Source organism: Balaenoptera musculus, chromosome 5 (assembly GCF_009873245.2).
Source record: "Balaenoptera musculus isolate JJ_BM4_2016_0621 chromosome 5, mBalMus1.pri.v3, whole genome shotgun sequence".
In the NCBI taxonomy this organism is placed as follows: Eukaryota; Metazoa; Chordata; class Mammalia; order Artiodactyla; family Balaenopteridae; genus Balaenoptera; species Balaenoptera musculus.
The window spans coordinates 80,182,569-80,199,935 of NC_045789.1; positions in this window are offsets into that span (position 1 = coordinate 80,182,569).

Here is a 17,367-nt window from a genome sequence, read left to right on the forward strand (position 1 = left end):
CTACTCTGAATTCAATCTTGATGAACCTCTATAGATAGGGTCTTTACTATCAAGTCCTGGTACCTTAGTTGCTTTCTGATGCTTTCAATCAGTCATTTTTTTATTTGTTTGTTATTTTCATAATTTATAAGGCTCTTAGCTGTTTTCATTGACTGAATATGATGGGGTTGCTCATTATAGGTAAGAATGAAACTCAAGGTTAATTTACACCAAGTTATATGGATGGCAATAAAGAAGTAAAAAAATATATATATGAAATGCAAGTCTTTTGATTTTCCCAACACTCTTAAGTGGTAGATTTATAGAAATTTCCAAGTGGCAGATTTTCAACAAGTCATCAAGTTCCCCTGATGTGGTGCCATATCACATTTTCTCCCAATGAGTGACACTGGTTCCATTTACAAAAAGCTCTGAAAGTCATCCTTTGAGGGTCAAGAGGGGGCTCTTTCTTGAACTCCTTGTATCTTATTCTGTACAGTTGTCTCTCATTCCTTATTATTCCTCTCTGTTAACATTAATTAATTTATATATTAAACTTTCCCTGTTCAGATTACTCTATGATTTCTCTCTCCTCATTGTACCGTGACTGATACAAGCACACAAATAAGGGTTTTGAAGAAGATCCAGATATAAGTAGCAAAGATATAGCTACTCTAAATATAGTTTGTGTCCTTGGATCTGAAAAGACTGGTGTACAGAAAAGAGAACAAAATATAGGTCAAATATAAATTCAGAATAGGAATATCAATAATGTAGTCCTGATTCTAAACCAATGAGATGCATGCCTACTTATACTCAGAGTTCTTGTAACTCAGAACTGCTTAGAATTCAGCAAAGGGTACCACCATAGCTAGGGTTATATAACCTAATCTATACAGGTCAATTGACTACAGAGTCAAGAAGCTGAGTAGATAAAACCAATAGAATATAAAAATCAGTGGAATAGTCAGAATTTGAATTCTGGAATTGCTTCTAATTAATCATGGAAATTTGTCAATTTTTAAAGCCACCTGGCCTGAAGTTTCTTGAAATGAAACTGAGGGGAAAAAAGTCTTTAGTCATAGGTATGTAGGATGTGTGCAGTGGAAGAGAAACAGGTAGAGGAATAACAAGAGCCACAGTGGTGGGTTTCAGCATTATTGTCATCATTATCAACAGCAGCAGCAGCAACATCAGAATCCTCAAATTAATGATAAAAAAGTAGTGAAAACAGAACAAAAACTATTTCTCAAGTAACTCACTGCCCAAGGAGTACATAATCTCTTGATCTTCCAAGTTTTTTGGAGCCTGAAAAGTCTGAGGGCATGAGGAGAGTCTTTGACTAGGGATCTCACTTGGGAGACAGACAGGAGAAGGCTTTAAGAAATATTGTTGCTATAATCTATATTTCTCCCAGTATAGTGACTAGAATAGCAAGCAAAACTTTCAACTTTTTAAGAAGATTTTTGTTAAAATTTTGTTGTCGTTGTAGAAATATGCTTCTCAAATAGGACATTAATCAAACATTGAACTATTTAAATCATGACTTGTAAGTATCCCAGAGGCCCATACCTTTAACAATATCTATATTTCCTTTTGTTAATACCATGCTCAAAGCATTTTGGTAATTGTATTCAGCATGTCACTTACTCAAAAGGAGGAAATGTGTTTGACAGGCACATAGACAGTTCAGTTCTTTATTTACTTTGGAATAAGTGTACTTTAACATGTTGACATTGTGGATTACATATTATTGTGTTAAATATTTTGAGAATATTTTATGAATATGTTTTCAGTCCACTCTGATACAGAAGAAATTAAGATCCTAACTCATCTGGACGTAGAACCAAATTCATGGCAATGCTGAATTCACCAAGGTTAATATGACCTTAGGATTTAATAATTTGGTAAACACTCAGCCTTCCCAATAACTTTTTCGTTGGAAACATTCTCAGTATAGGCTAACCAAGGTAAAACTGGACACACTGATAAAAATTTTTTCAGTCCAATTTATTATGCTCTCCTTATAAGATACCTCAAGCCACAGATATTAAAAATAGCCACTCCAACAAGTTAGAGAGCTAAAATAATATAGAAATAAATATAAGAGGAGATAAATTCCATGACTTATAAATAGTAAAGTGTCATATGAATTCATGTAATATTCAAGAAGAAAAATATAAAATATAACCTTGTTCATATTTATAAAACACATATCTAGCCAATATGATGAATAATCTTCTTATAATTGTGTTATATATATTGTATACACAGTACAAATTTAACTGTTAGTTAAAATTGTATTATCGTTGCTGGAGTTAAAATTTCATACATTTTATTATTAAGCTGGAAAAGAATGCTTAGAGGATTATGACTTTTTTCTTTCATTTATAATATTGTCATTTTCTATTAATGAGAGATAATTATGTGATAAATGAATAACTCTACTCGGGAACTACTTTTTTCACATTTTTATAGAGTTTACCATCATCACTGCTTGTACAACAGACAATGATTTGAGTCTTTGAAGATCCCCAAACTGTATTCATTAAGGTGATTAACTATTGTAGAATCTAAGAATTTAATAACATTAAACAACATGTAATTTTTTATATAACTGTGCAAAGTTTAGTTTTAAAACATGAAAATTTAGTACAACAAGTAATTAAAGAGAAAAAAACAAACATAAAGAAAGATTTCACTTTCTCCATTAAAAGTAAATTAAGACATTAGCAAACGATTATGTATGCTACCCTCCTACACAGCTCAATCCAGCTGCACCTGTGAGTCAGACTATTTTCAACTGCTTTGAATTAGCAGTTTTTGTGAATATCTCAGAGGTTGCAAATTAAAGAGCATATTGCCTAGCAAATTCTGTACTGTATAGAAAGGAAATGTCCTAGGGAGAACTCCAAATAGTGATTAAGAATCCCAGTAGTAATGGAAGGTAATAACAGGGCACGTATGAGGAAACTTTTTTAAAAAGTGACAACTACTAAAGTCTCAGACTTGGATGACATAAAATTAAGATTCAGAAGAGAATAGATGAATTTCTCTCCTATGATTAATAGAAATTTGAAAAATAAAATCTACCATCTCACTAAAAACAGTTTAAACTCTGGTACTGACTAAAGTGAGGTGATCTGATTATTATAATTTTTTGTGTATGATATAGATTTTCAAAACTTTACCAAATTTAGAACACATGATATTGTCAAGATTTTACTTTTACTCTTACCCATATCACATAATAAATACTATAGCTCAAACTATGTAGTATGAAAAATAAAAAACTGTGTTCTTAGAGAAGTATTACAGACATAGAGATTCAAGTCTGGTTATTCAAGATTTTTTATATTCATTTTTTTTAATTCATTTTTAAGACACTTATTTTTTAGAGAAGTTTTAGGTTGACAGAATTGAGAGGAATGTACAGAGATGTCCCATATACCTCCTTTTCCCATATACATACAGCCTTCCCTGTTATCAACACACCCCACCCCCTGCCAGAGTGGTACTTTCATTACAGTTGATGAACCTACATTGATGTATTATCATCCAAAGTTCCATAATTGACTTTAGGGTTCACTCTTGGTGTTGTACATACTATAGGTTTAGACAAACGTATAATGACATGTATCCATCATAATAGAGTAAAATACAGAGAAAATACAGAGTATTTTCATTGCCCTAAAACTCATCTGTGCTCTGGTGTTCTGCCTAATCTTTTCATAATCAGGGTATCTTGAATGCCGGATTTTTTGTTGTTGTTGTTGTTAGAATGAACTATGAATAAGATACTGTCCTGAAACAAACAAAAATAATTATTCCAAGCCTATCTCCAATTTAGAACAGTTATTTTTTTCTACAAAATCAGCTGGTAAGTTAGTTTAAAAAACAGTGGGATACATTTTATAGAAATACTACTGAGGGGTGATTGATTTATTAGGCTAGCCTATAAAACTCCCATCTATCTCATATGAATGTGTATGTATGAATAAATATGTATTTATTCATCTACACTTCCCATCTCCACTGTCCCCAGAATAGAGGTTAAATCAGTTTTAAAATCATACAATTCAGAAAAAATTAGGAAAAGATCAGAGGAGAGGTTTTGCTCTTTTGAGGTCAAGAGAACCTTGACATGCTTTGGTTTAGAATATTTGATTTTTGTTTTATTTTCAGTTCAGGATATTCATAAACCATGTGTTGAGTAAATAAATGCATAGATAAATAGGAGCTAAGCCACTATTGAACCATTCCAAACAAAACAATTAATAAAACATGTTGGGTAGGGGTTTTGTTTTGTTTTGTTTTTGTTTTTTCTATATACCAATTTACATAGCCATTTTAGTTTTACCTCATTATTGAAAACCATGCTGATTTAATGTGTTTTCTCATATATCCCTCAAATATTATGCACAAATATAATGCTAGATGTTGACTGTAGAGAGACAAAGATGACATTTCCTCACGTTTAAAGGTCAGATCGTTTACAGAAGTTCTTGTATGGTTCTGTTATTACGCCTTAGAGGGCATAGTCATGTGTGATTATTCATGTATTGTTACAGAAGTTAGGAATATTATATTCACTTATTTCATTTAATATATATGTAAAGTTCACTAATATTCAACAGAATATAAATTAGATCTCACAAAATATGCTTATAATAATGTTATCTAGCCTAATGATACTTTTTAGAAAACAATCTATATGTATAAATATTGGAAATGCAATATGTGATATGTATCCACCCAAAGTGCCTAATTTACCTTTAAGGAAGAGCATATGTTTCTGTTGGTTCTAAGGACTTAAACTTGCATTAAAAAATACTGATAGGAAATTCCTTAACCCAAATGTAATGTTTGTTCTTCATGGTAATTTAAGGCAGAATTCTGTATTAACTTATTACTCTAACTATAATGCTTGTAAAAACAATGTAATAAATGAGGTTATTTAAAATAAATACAACCATTTTTCTTATGTCATTCTAAGAATGAGATGATATGCTTATTAAAGTGTCATAACTTCTCTATTAGCTATAATTTGGTACTTAATTCAAGAATGCTGAGCAGATGTTGATGGAACACAAATAGTCTCTTTGAACTTCCTCAACTGATTCAAATATGAACTAAAAGGATGAAGAAATTGGCAAAAAGCAAGATATGCTCCCTACCATCTTCTTTTTCTATGACCATAATTGGTCCAACTTAAAAGACATTGGCCTGTTATAGAAGTTGGAAATCCCCTATCTACTGCTTTGGGCCTTAAAGTTTCCTCATCTGTAAAATTGGGATCAATAACTTAGGGCATTAATGATAATGAAATAATTTAATTATATATGGTATTTAGAATAGTGAGTGCCACATAGTAAGAGAGATGTTTTCTAGGATTATATTTATCATCTGCTGTCAGACAGCCATTCAAGTAGATTTTACTCATTTCTGATAGGATTAAATACTAAAGGTTAATTTTTTAAAAGATAATTAGAAATGATTTCCCTAACAGGAATCAAATCTTCTGTAGCATTTTAAAAAATGTATCTTTAACATTATAACATTGATTGAACCATGTCAGTAATTAGGTTTAAGGATAAAATTTTGTTTATTAGATAGATAGATTGACATACAGATGATATGCTGTTAGTTTTTAAACTTCACTCAATATTCCCTGGTCAGTTTTCTTTGTGCTTTGAAATAACTTCAAGTATACAGAATAGTTATGAGAATTTTAAAAGTAACTTTTTATTTTTCTGAACATTTGCAGATAGGTTGCTGACATAAAATGGCCAGCCAAAATAATAAGAAATAACATTGATAGATTAATTATTATCAAATGCTCAAACCTCATCAAGTTTTTTTAATACATCTTTATTGAAGTATAATTGCTTCACAATGCTTTGTTAGTTTCTGTTGTACAACAAAGTGAATCAGCCATATGCATACATATACCCCCATATCCCCTCCCTCTTGAGCCTCCCTATCCCACCCCTCCGGTTCATCACAAAGCACCGACCTGTCTCCCTGTGCTATGCTGCTGCTTCCCACTAGCTATCTGTTTTACATTTGGTAGTGTATATATGTCGATGCTACTCTCACTTCGCCCCAGCTTCCCCCTCCCCACTCCGTGTCCTCAACTCCATTCTCTATGTCTATGTCTTTATTCCTGCCCTGCCACTAGGTTCATCAGTACCAGTTTTTTTTAGATTCCATATGTATGCGTTAGCATACAGTATTTGTTTTCCTCCTTCTGACTTACTTCACTCTGTATGACAGATTTTAGGTCCATCCACCTCACTACAAATAACTCAATTTCGTTTCTTTTTATGGCTGAGTAATATTCCATTGTATATAGGTGCCACATCTTCTTTATCCATTCATCTGTCTGTGGACATTTAGGTTGATTCCGTGTCCTGGCTGTTGTAAATAGTACTGCAATGAACATTGTGGTACATGTCTCTTTTTGAATTATGGTTTTCTCAGGGTATATGCCCAGTAGTGGGATTTCTGGGTCATACGGTAATTCTGTTTTTAGTTTTTTAAGGAACCTCCATACTGTTCTTCATAATGGTTTTATCAGTTTACATTCCCACCAACAGTGCAGGAGGGTTCCCTTTTCACCACACCCTCTCCAACATTTATTGTTTCTAGATTTTTTGATAATGGCCATTCTGACTGGTGTGAGGTGATACCTCGTTGTAGTTTTGGTTTGCATTTCTCTAATAATTAGTGATGTTGAGCATCTTGGCCATCTGTATGTCTTCTTTGGTGAAATGTCTATTTAGGTCTTCCACCCATTTTTTAATTGGGTTTGTTTTTTTGATATTGAACTCCATGAGCTGTTTGTATATTTTGGAGATTAATCCTTCGTCCGTTGTTCTGTTGATTGCCCTAATAAATCCTTTAGAGAAAAAGAATCCAACCCAGGAGATCATGTTGTATTTATTTTTCATTAATCTCTCAGTTTACTCAAAAAAAAAATAATGATATGCCCCTCAGATATACAACATATACTTGAGTTCCTGTTATTTATAGAATTGCTGTTAGGTTCTAGGGACTGAGAAATATAGATTAGCAAAGCAGCAAGGACACATTCTTTCACATATGCATATGATGAAATAAAAATGATTCACAATTCATTAATATTAGGAGTATTAATATTCAGAGTACTGTGTAGTAAAATAGTGGTTGAGGCAAAAAAAGAAACAAAAAAGTATTTAATGTAATCAAAGGAAAATATCTAATTAATATTTATGTAATATTTTGAAAATTGAATTAAATTTATAAAAAAATGGTAACTGGTAAAATGTAAAATAACTCCCCAAACGTTCACAATAAATCTGGAATACAAGAATGCCAGTAGGAAACAACAATTTTCCAGTGATTTTAGAGGATTTTTATTGCTTCAAATGGCTGATTGTTATAAAAGCAATTTTCTAGAACTTGTGAAATTTCAGTCATTGAAACAGTTTTTCGTCTGACATTTTGTACTGTTTAGAAATAGCCTTAATCTAGCTTCCATTATCTATAGTTGAATCATGAATCCAAATGCATTAGATAAGTACATGCAGCAAAGGCTGGAAATGTTCCAAGAGTATCCAGAGCTTCTCATTTGTACCATCTACTGTAAGCAGTACTAAGTAAAATCAGCCCTTTCTTATAAATGCTATACTTTCTGTACTAAGACAGACCTGATGACCTCATACAGAAAGGTTCATGTGCTTTAAATTTATAAATATGTGTTTGAATAAGACCTCAAGCAAATTAGATAAATGAACTGACATTTATTTGAGAAATATCAATAAAAGATAAATTTTATCTTCCAATATTTTCTAGATCTTAATAGCTGTTTTGAAGTGTCAATTGCTTAAAATTTAGACTATTTTGTATTATATACTATATAGTATTTTATTTCCAATTCTAATAGAACTATTATATTTTTGCTCAGAAAATGAAAGCCTTATTTCAGGTATAGAATTGGCTCTATTGTATTAGTTTCTTTATTAAAAATGTAGTCTGTTAAAAGATTAACTGCTGCATATTAAAATTTTTAAGAGTTTGAGTGAAAATCTGTTTGGAATGAGGCAGCACAAATCAGAAGTGGTTAGGAACACTGCTCCCACAGTAGTTAGGGGAAAAACACAGAGAAAATATGGAAGCAAAGAAAGGAAAATTTTGGTTGGCTATGCCTTAAAGCCTCATTGGTTATTTGTGATTAGTTGTCCTTAGTATTTCAGTTTCATAACCTTGAGGCATTTACAGGCTTAAATTTTAGTTTCCTTAACTAGGCCACCACCACATTAGAGCCATCTCAATCTAATGACCTCATTGTGTAATTAATTTAACAGTTCTGATACTTTAGAGGGTTTGGCATTCAAATTTCAGTATAATAAATTGTGGTTTTAAGAGTTGTTCATTTAGACAATTTAAATTTAGATGGTTTTGACAGCTGCCTATATATATTGTAATACAAAATCCATGACAGCTCTTCTTCCTTATTAAAACTGAGAAAACCGGACAAGCGTTCTTAATTTCCAAGCTTTACAGTGCTGGTGTTCCCTGAAATTTGAAAAATAAGAAATGCTTTACAAGCCTCAGTAAATTTAAGAAAATTGAAATCATATCAAGCATCATTTCTGACCACAAGGCTATGAGATTAGAAATCAATTACAGGAAAAAAAAAAAAAAACCTGTAAGAAAAAAAAAAAATGAAACACATGGAGACTAAATAATATGTTACTAAATAAGCAATGGATCACTGAAGAAATCAAAGAGGAAATCAAAAAGTACCTAGAGACAAATGACAATGAAAACAGGATGACCCAAAACCTATGAGATGCAGCAAAAGCAGTTCTAGGAAGGAAGTTTATAGCAATACAATCTTACCTCAAGAAACAAGAAATATCTCAAATAAACAACCTATCCTTACACCTAAAACAACTAGAGAAAGAAGAACAAACAAAACCCAAAGTTAGTAGAAGGAAAGTAATCATAAATATCAGAGCAGAAATAAATGAAATAGAGATGAAAAAAAAAACAATAACAAAGATCAGTGAAAGTAAAAGCTGGTTCTTTGAGAAGATTAAAAAAATAAATAGCTACACTCACCGAGAAAAAAAGGAGGAGGATCCAAATCAATAAAATTCGAAATGAAAAAGAAGTTACAACAGACACCACAGAAATACAAAGAATCATAAAAGACTACTACAAGCAATTATACGCCAATAAAATGGACAGCCTCAAAGAAATGGACAAATTCTTAGAAAGGTACAACCTTCCAAGACTGAACCAGGAAGAAATAGAAAATAAGAACAGACAATCACATGTACTGAAATTGAAACTGAGATTAAAAATCTTCAAACACTAATATGTATTAAATGGATAACTAATAAGAACCTGCTGTATAAAAAAAATAAATAAAATAAAATTCAAAAGTTCAAAAAAAAAATCTTCACACCCACAAAAGTCTAGGACCAGATAGCTTCACAGGAGAGTTCTACCAAACATTTAGAGAAGAATTAACACCTATCCTTCTCAAACTCTTCCAAAAAATTGCAAAGGAAGGAACACTCCCAAGCTCATTCTGTGAGGTCACAATCACCCTGATACCAAAACCAGATAAAGACATCACAAAAAAATGAAAATTGCTGGCCAATATCAATGATGAACGTATACACAAAAATCCTCAGCACAATACTAGCAAACTGAATCCAACAACACATTACTCCATGATCAAGTGGGATTTATCCCCTGGATGCAAGGATCCTTCAATATATACAAATCATTCAATGTGATTCACCATATTAACAAATTGAAGAATATAAATCATATGATCATCTCAGTGGATGCAGAAAAATCTTTTGACAAAATTCAACACTGATTTATGACAAAAACTCTCCAGAAAGTGGACATAGAGGGCACCTACTTCAACCTAATAAAGGCCATATATGACAAACCCACAGCAAACATCATTCTCAATGGTGAAAAACTGAAAGCATTTCCTCTGAGATCAGGAACAAGACAGAGATGTTAACTCTCGTCACTATTATTCAAAATAGTTTTGGAAGTCCTAGTGATGGCAGTCAGAGAAGAAAAAGAAATAAAAGGAATCAAACTTGGAAAAGAAGAAGTAAAATGATCACTGTTTGCAGATGACATGATACTACACATAGAAAATCCTAAAGATGCTACCAGAAAACAGCTAGAGCTCATTAATGAATTTGGTACAATTGCAGAATGCAAAATTAATACACAGAAATCTCTTGCATTGATATACACTAATAGTGGAAGATCAGAAAGAGAAAATAAAGAAACAGTCCCATTTATCATTGCAACAAAAAGAATAAATACTTAGGACTAAACCTAAGGAGGCAAAAGACCTGTACGCAGAAAACTTTCAGATACTGATGAAAGAAATCAAAGACGACAGAAACAGATGGAGAGCTATACCATTTTCTTGGACTAGAAGAATCAATATTGTGAAAATGACTATACTACCCAAAACGATCTACAGGTTCACTTCAATCCCTATCCAATTACCAGTGGCATTTTTCACAGAATTAGAACAAAAAATTTTACAGATTGTATGGAAACACAAAAGACCCCAAGTAGGCAAAGCAGTCTTCAGAATGAAAAACGGAGCTTAAGGAATCAGGCTCCTTGACTTCAGACTATACTACAGAGCTACAGTAATCAAGGAAGTATGGTACTGGCACACAAACATAAATATAGATCAATGGAACAGGATAGAATGCCCAGAGATAAACCCACGCACCTATGGCTACCTAATCTATGACAAAGGAAAGAAGAATATACAATGGAGAAAAGACAGTCTCTTCAATAAATGGTGCTGGGAAAACTGGACAGCTACATGTAAAAGAATGAAATTAGAACACTTCCTAACACCATACACAAAAATAAACTCAGAATGGATTAAAGACCTAAATATAAGGCTGGACACTATAAAACTCTTAGAGGAAAACAGAGGCAGAACACTCTTTGACATAAATCACAGCAAGATCTTTTATGACCCACCTCCTAGAGTAATGGAAATAAAAACAAAAATTAAAAAATGGGACCTAATTAAATTGAAAAACTTTTGCACAGCAAAGGAAGCCATAAACAAAACAAAAAGACAACCCTCAGAATGGGAGAAAATATTTGCAAGCAAAGCATCCAACAAGGGATTAATCTCCAAAATATACAGACAGCTCATGCAGCTCAATATCAAAAAAACAAAAAACCCAATTAAAAAATGGGTGGAAGATTTAAATAGACATTTCTTCAAAGAAGACATACAGATGGCCAAAAAGCATATGAAAAGATGCTCAACATCATTAATTATTAGAGAAATGCAAATCAAATCTACAGTGAGGTGTCATCTCACACCAGTCGGTATGGCCATCATCAAAAAATCTACAAACCATAAATGCTGGAGAGGGTGTGGAGAAAACGGAACCCTCCTACACTGTTGGTGGGAATGTAAACTGATACAGACACTATGGAGAACAGTATGGAGGTTCCTTAAAAAACTGAAAATAGAACTACCATATGACCCAGCAATCTCACTCCTAGTCATATACCAGGAGAAAACCATAATTTGAAAAGATACATGCATCCCAATGTTCATTGCAGCACTATTTACAATAGTGAGAACATGGAAGCAACCCTAAATGTCCATTAAAAGAGGAATGGATAAAGAAGATGTGTGATATATATATACAATGGAATATTAGTCATAAAAAAGAAAAAAACAATGCCATTTGCAGCAACATAGATGGATATAGAGATTGTCATACTGAGTGAGGTTAAGTCAGACACAGAAAGACAATTATATGATATTGCTTTTATGTGGAATCTAACAATGGCTACAAATGAACTTATTTACAAAACAGAAGTAAAGTCACAGATGTAGAAAACAAACATGGTTACCAGGGTGTAACGTGGGGGAGGGATAAATTGGGAGATTGGCATTGACATATACAACCTACTATATATAAAATAGATTAATAAGAACCTACTATATAGCACAGGGAACTCTACTCAGTACTCTGTAATGTCCTGTATGGGAAAAGAATCTAAAAAATGAGTGGATGTATGTATATGTATAACTGATTCACTTTGCTGTACACCTGAAACTAACACAATATTGTAAATTAACTATACTTCAATAAAAATTAAAAAAAAAAATCTCTACAGTTTAAACACCTGCTGTTACTGGATAGGTTGATTTATGCAGGAGGTAAAAATAAAAGACTTTGGTCATTTTACTCAAACTTGTAAAATAGGTATACCAACATAAGTACTCATTTGTCATATCCCAAAATACAAGAATAAAAAAGATTCAGAATGTCAATATCCATATTACTACTACTAATATTATTACTGAAAATAACTTAAGATATTTGTAGTTCTTTTTATGGTATAAAAGAAGAGATATACAACTAGGTTATTGTATTTTAAAGTCAATTACGGTAATTTCTCTCCATGTGGTTATGCCACCAACTAATTACACAGATGTGTTTGTTTTGTTTTTGTTTATGAGATTTCAATTTTTAGGGATTACTTTGATATTTAAACTTCTCATATAATTATTAAAAGTTTACATGATTCTAAAGTCAAGTCTACAAAACAAGGTTTCAATGAATGTACCTTCCTTTGTAGATTTACCAGTATTTTGGGGGGACAGACCTCGAGGTAACTGGATTTGTGGATCACATGGTAATGCATGTACTTTTTGGCAGATATTGCAAAATCTCCCTCCTAGATTTGTATCACTTTTTGCTCTCATCAGAAATGCATAGCATGGCCTGATCCCATTGACCTGTCTGTGGAGTAGGTTTTCACATGTTTGTTTTGTTCCAATCTGATGGAACAAAAATGGTAATTTAGTGTCCTAATCATTTTGATTGCTGTAACAGAATACAATAGACTGGGTGCCTTAAACATCTTTTTTTTCTCACAGTTTTGGAGGCAGGGTATCTAAGATCAAGGCACTGGGCTACTTGATTCCTGGTAAGAGACCCTCTTCCTCATTTGCAGGAGGATGCCTTCTTACTATATCCTCACCTAGTGGAGAGAAATGTGTCTCATGCTTGATTTTTATAAAGACATTAATCCCATGAGGAAGGCTCCACCTTTATGACCTAAACTTACCCTAATTATCTCTCAGAGACCCACCTTCTAATACCATCTCTTTAGGGTTTATGATTCCAACATATGAATTTTGGGGAGACACACTCATGAAGTCCATAACCCTCAGTATAGTTGTAACTTCCAATGGTCTTATTATGAGAGAGGATGAGCATTTTTCACATGGCTTATTGATATTTCTTTTGTCCTATTAAATGCCTGTTCATATATCTCTGCTAACTTCTGTCATCCTATTGGTCTGTTCCCTATTTTGGAAATGTTTATAAATATAAATAAATATAGATATTAACTCTTTGTGAAATAAATCAAAGTTATTTTTCCAGTTTGTCATTTACTTATGGTATTTTGCCATATTTTTAACTTTTTTAACCAACATTAAAATAAAATGGCTACATCTTCACCATATAAACCACAAAATTACAATATTGTCTGATTTTGTTTCACTGGTTCCCAAAATAGATGAAAACCTTTAAATCTACAGTCGGGTAACAACTACTTATTCCATTTGGAAAGGCCTCATTGCATGGTAGATTTTCTCACTGGTGCCCATGAGAAATTAAGTTAGTAGATACTCTTTAAAAATAGGTATAGGTTGGATTTTTCAGATGAAAGTATTTGTCCAAAAATATCTCCCAAGAATTTGAATAAAACACCCTGACCAGTATTTGTTAAGACTCTCACACTGTCACCCAGAAGAGGAGACCACAAGGAACTGAAAGAAGAGGTAGGGCAGCGTAAGGCAGAACCATTTGTCTTTTTAAACAGTTCACTTTTTAATGCTATAAAAATAAGAGAAAGTACTTGATATTTATTTCAGAATCAGTGCTTTCGTAGTTGTATAATGTCCACTTTATCATCTAGAGTTTAACTAATACGTATAAAATGGATAACTAATAAGAACCTGCTGTATAAAAAAAATGAAATAAAATTCAAAAATTAAAATAAAATGGGACTTTTAAAGTGTGTGTTTGTAATACACCATGACAAGCATCTTATTATCAGATTCCATAATGTTTCTTAATTTCACTGAGTTGTAGAAGATAACTTTTAATTTCTAGGATATACACCAATAATTGATGTTTTAAAACTTTTATATCTTTATTTCACAACAAATTGCAAAATTTGACCTTTTGAAATTAATACATTTTGAACATGAACTTGATACAAAGTCTGTATGATAGTAGCATGAGAAATGGTTGAATTTTATTGAGTTCCAGTCACTCAATATGTTAAACATTAAGCATACTGTCTAATTTCACCCTTGAAAATAATGTGTGGTAGGTATAATTGTTCCTATTTAAAATGAAAAAAAATAAGTTATTAAGAGTTAGGTAGAATTCTGAGTCGTACCTAGATAATTAATGATAGTTTGAAATTGAACCAGAATTCTCTCCAGAGGTCATGCTCTCAACTCCTCAATTTCAATTGTTTCTATTTTATTAGGAAAGGTAAATTTTATACTACGTTTCATAATGAAGCAATGCCTACTACCCTGGTAGTGACTCAAAGATACCCTTCTTCCCTTAAATCTATCATAACCTGACTCAGCAGAGAGTTGTACACCAGGTATAATAAAAAAGACAATGACAAACATAGACAGGAAAGGACTCAGAAGCTTTTCTTGTTCCTGAAAAGAACCAGGTGCCAGGAGACCTGGCCCAGTTATAGGTAGTAAGAGAAATTTGAGGCAGGCATATCGAGCTTGTTATACAACAGAAAAAAAAAAATTAGAGAATTGACTGAAATGTTAAGATGTATTCTCCAGAAGAAATTGAATTTATTTTATAACATAAATATATAATTTATAAAAAGTAAATTGTTGATTTATAAATATATTAATTTATATTAAATATAACAAATACAAAATATTGATTCTATATTACATAAATATTTATTGATATATATAATTTATAAATCAGTAGACTGCAATTCATATTTATAAAGCCATTTTTAAAGTTTGGAGGAAATACAAGCCATCCTTTCAATACAAGGATAAACTGTGAAATCCAACGTTATATGGGATGTCAGGCAGACATGAAAGTCAGGGTGTACGAAAGCCAGCAGCACATCAGCTATGGAGTGAAGGAACTACTTCAGCAGAAAGATTACAATGAAAATTCTGCTGGGTCCAGAGTCTAGAGGAACTGAAGAACACAGTGGGTTTTGACCATAGGAAAAATCAACATCTAAGTTACAGGACCAGGGGTGAAATTTTAAACCAGGATAAGCATTAGAGTTGACTAATATTCACACCAATGAGGGCAAGAATATGCCTATCTTTTTCTTTTATTATATTCCTAAAATGCAACACAGCACCGGACCCAGAGTGGACCTCTATAAGTAGTATTGAATAAATTGTTCTCTCAGTTGGACACACATTTCACCAAGGGCTATGATGAATTAGAGGAGAGACTATAGCTGTTGAAACGAAAAGAATCTGGAATCAAGGCACACACTAGTATTTACTGTGTATGTGATGATAGCCATTCTGACCGGTGTGAGGTGATACCTCATTGTGGTTTTGATTTGCATTTCTCTAATAATTTGTGATGTTGAGCATTTTTCATGTGCCTATTGGCCTTCTGTTTGTCTTCTTTAGAGAAATTTCTGTTTAGGTCTTCTGCCCATTTTTTTGATTGGGTTGGTTGTTTTTTTGATACTGAGTTGTATGTGCTGTCTGTACATTTTGGAAGTTAACCTCTTGTCGGTTGCATCATTTGCAAATATTTTCTACCAGTCTATAGGTTGTCTTCATTTTGTTTATGATTTCCTTTGCTGTGCAAAACCGTTTGTTTATTTTTGCATTTATTTCCAAAACGGCTACTGTAAATGTTTCCATTGCAAGTAACAGAATAGCTTATGCTCAGTTTTGAGTATGCTATCAGAAACAAATTATCTCATGCAAGAAATCCAAAATCATGTGAGTGCCAGGGGTGGTGCAACATATATATATTTTTTTCTACACCCAAAGCGTCCAGGCATCTTTATCTGAGTGGTCTTTCCCCTGCAACAAACATGATATAACAACTTATGTCTCTCAACAATTATTTTTGGAACTTTAATATATTAAACATTTCAGATATATCCATCTCTCTGTTTGGTGGAATTTTCAGATACTGATTGAGGGAAGGAGCCAACCACCTGTGTTGTTTTCTTTTTTTATATTTTTTTATGAAACTGAGATATTCAGACTTTTTAAAAAGTCAGTTTGAAGATAGTTTATGATAAGCCTGTTGCAGTCTACTCCAGAAGAACTAAACTCTTATCGCCCTTTAAATTGATTTTTTAATGTAGATTATTTACAGAGGCAACGTATACTTAAAATTGTGATAACATGCTGAGCAATAATGATTGCAGGATAGTCCTGTTCATCTTTTCCCTTAATGGAATTTCATCAGAAGACTGCTATAGCACCCAATATTAACTTTGACTAAGATAATTTCAAATTAATACACCTTTTACAAAATTTATTTAAAATAAAGTGCCTGATAGGGGGAAATCAAGATGACGTGGTGGAGTAGGAGGACACAGAGCTCACCTCCCCCTATGAACACATCACAAATACATCTACATACATCTACATGTGATGCAGTTCTCACTGAAAACAAACTGGAGACTGGCAGAAGGACTGATACAGCCAAGGCCCTAAGAAAGATCCACATGGAATCAGGTAGGAAGGGAAGAGAAGCAATCAGGTCAGGGCCTGTGCTCCTGGGAGGGGACATAGAAAAGGAGGGGATTTACTTGGGATCAGAGATCCTCCCTTTGGAGTGAGCAGTTTGAACCACATATCAGGCACCCCAGCCCTCCAAAACCTGGAAGACAAGTCCCAGGTTTGATAACCAGTGGGATGAACAGGATGGCTATAAGAAACCTAAAATTCTCTTGTGAAGAGTGCACAAATACTTGTTTACTCCTGAAATGAGGCAGAGGAAACAGATTGAAACTGCCTGGGACTCTGGCAGGTTTCCTGCACTCTAGCCTGAGTCAAGTGCCCGCTCTGACCCCTCTTTTGCAGAGGAACAGCTCCACATTTGTGTGAAGGCTACCTCAGCTGAGGGGTACACACAGTTGTGGGCAGTAGGGCTTGTTCAAACCTGGTACAGCATCTGAATCCGGTGCGGGCGGCCATTGCTGGCACTTGAGGTGGCAGCCCATTGGAAGCAGTCTGAAGCTCTGACTGGGGCCTTGACTGACACAGCCCACACCCCAATCCATGCTGAGTACCCGCTCCAG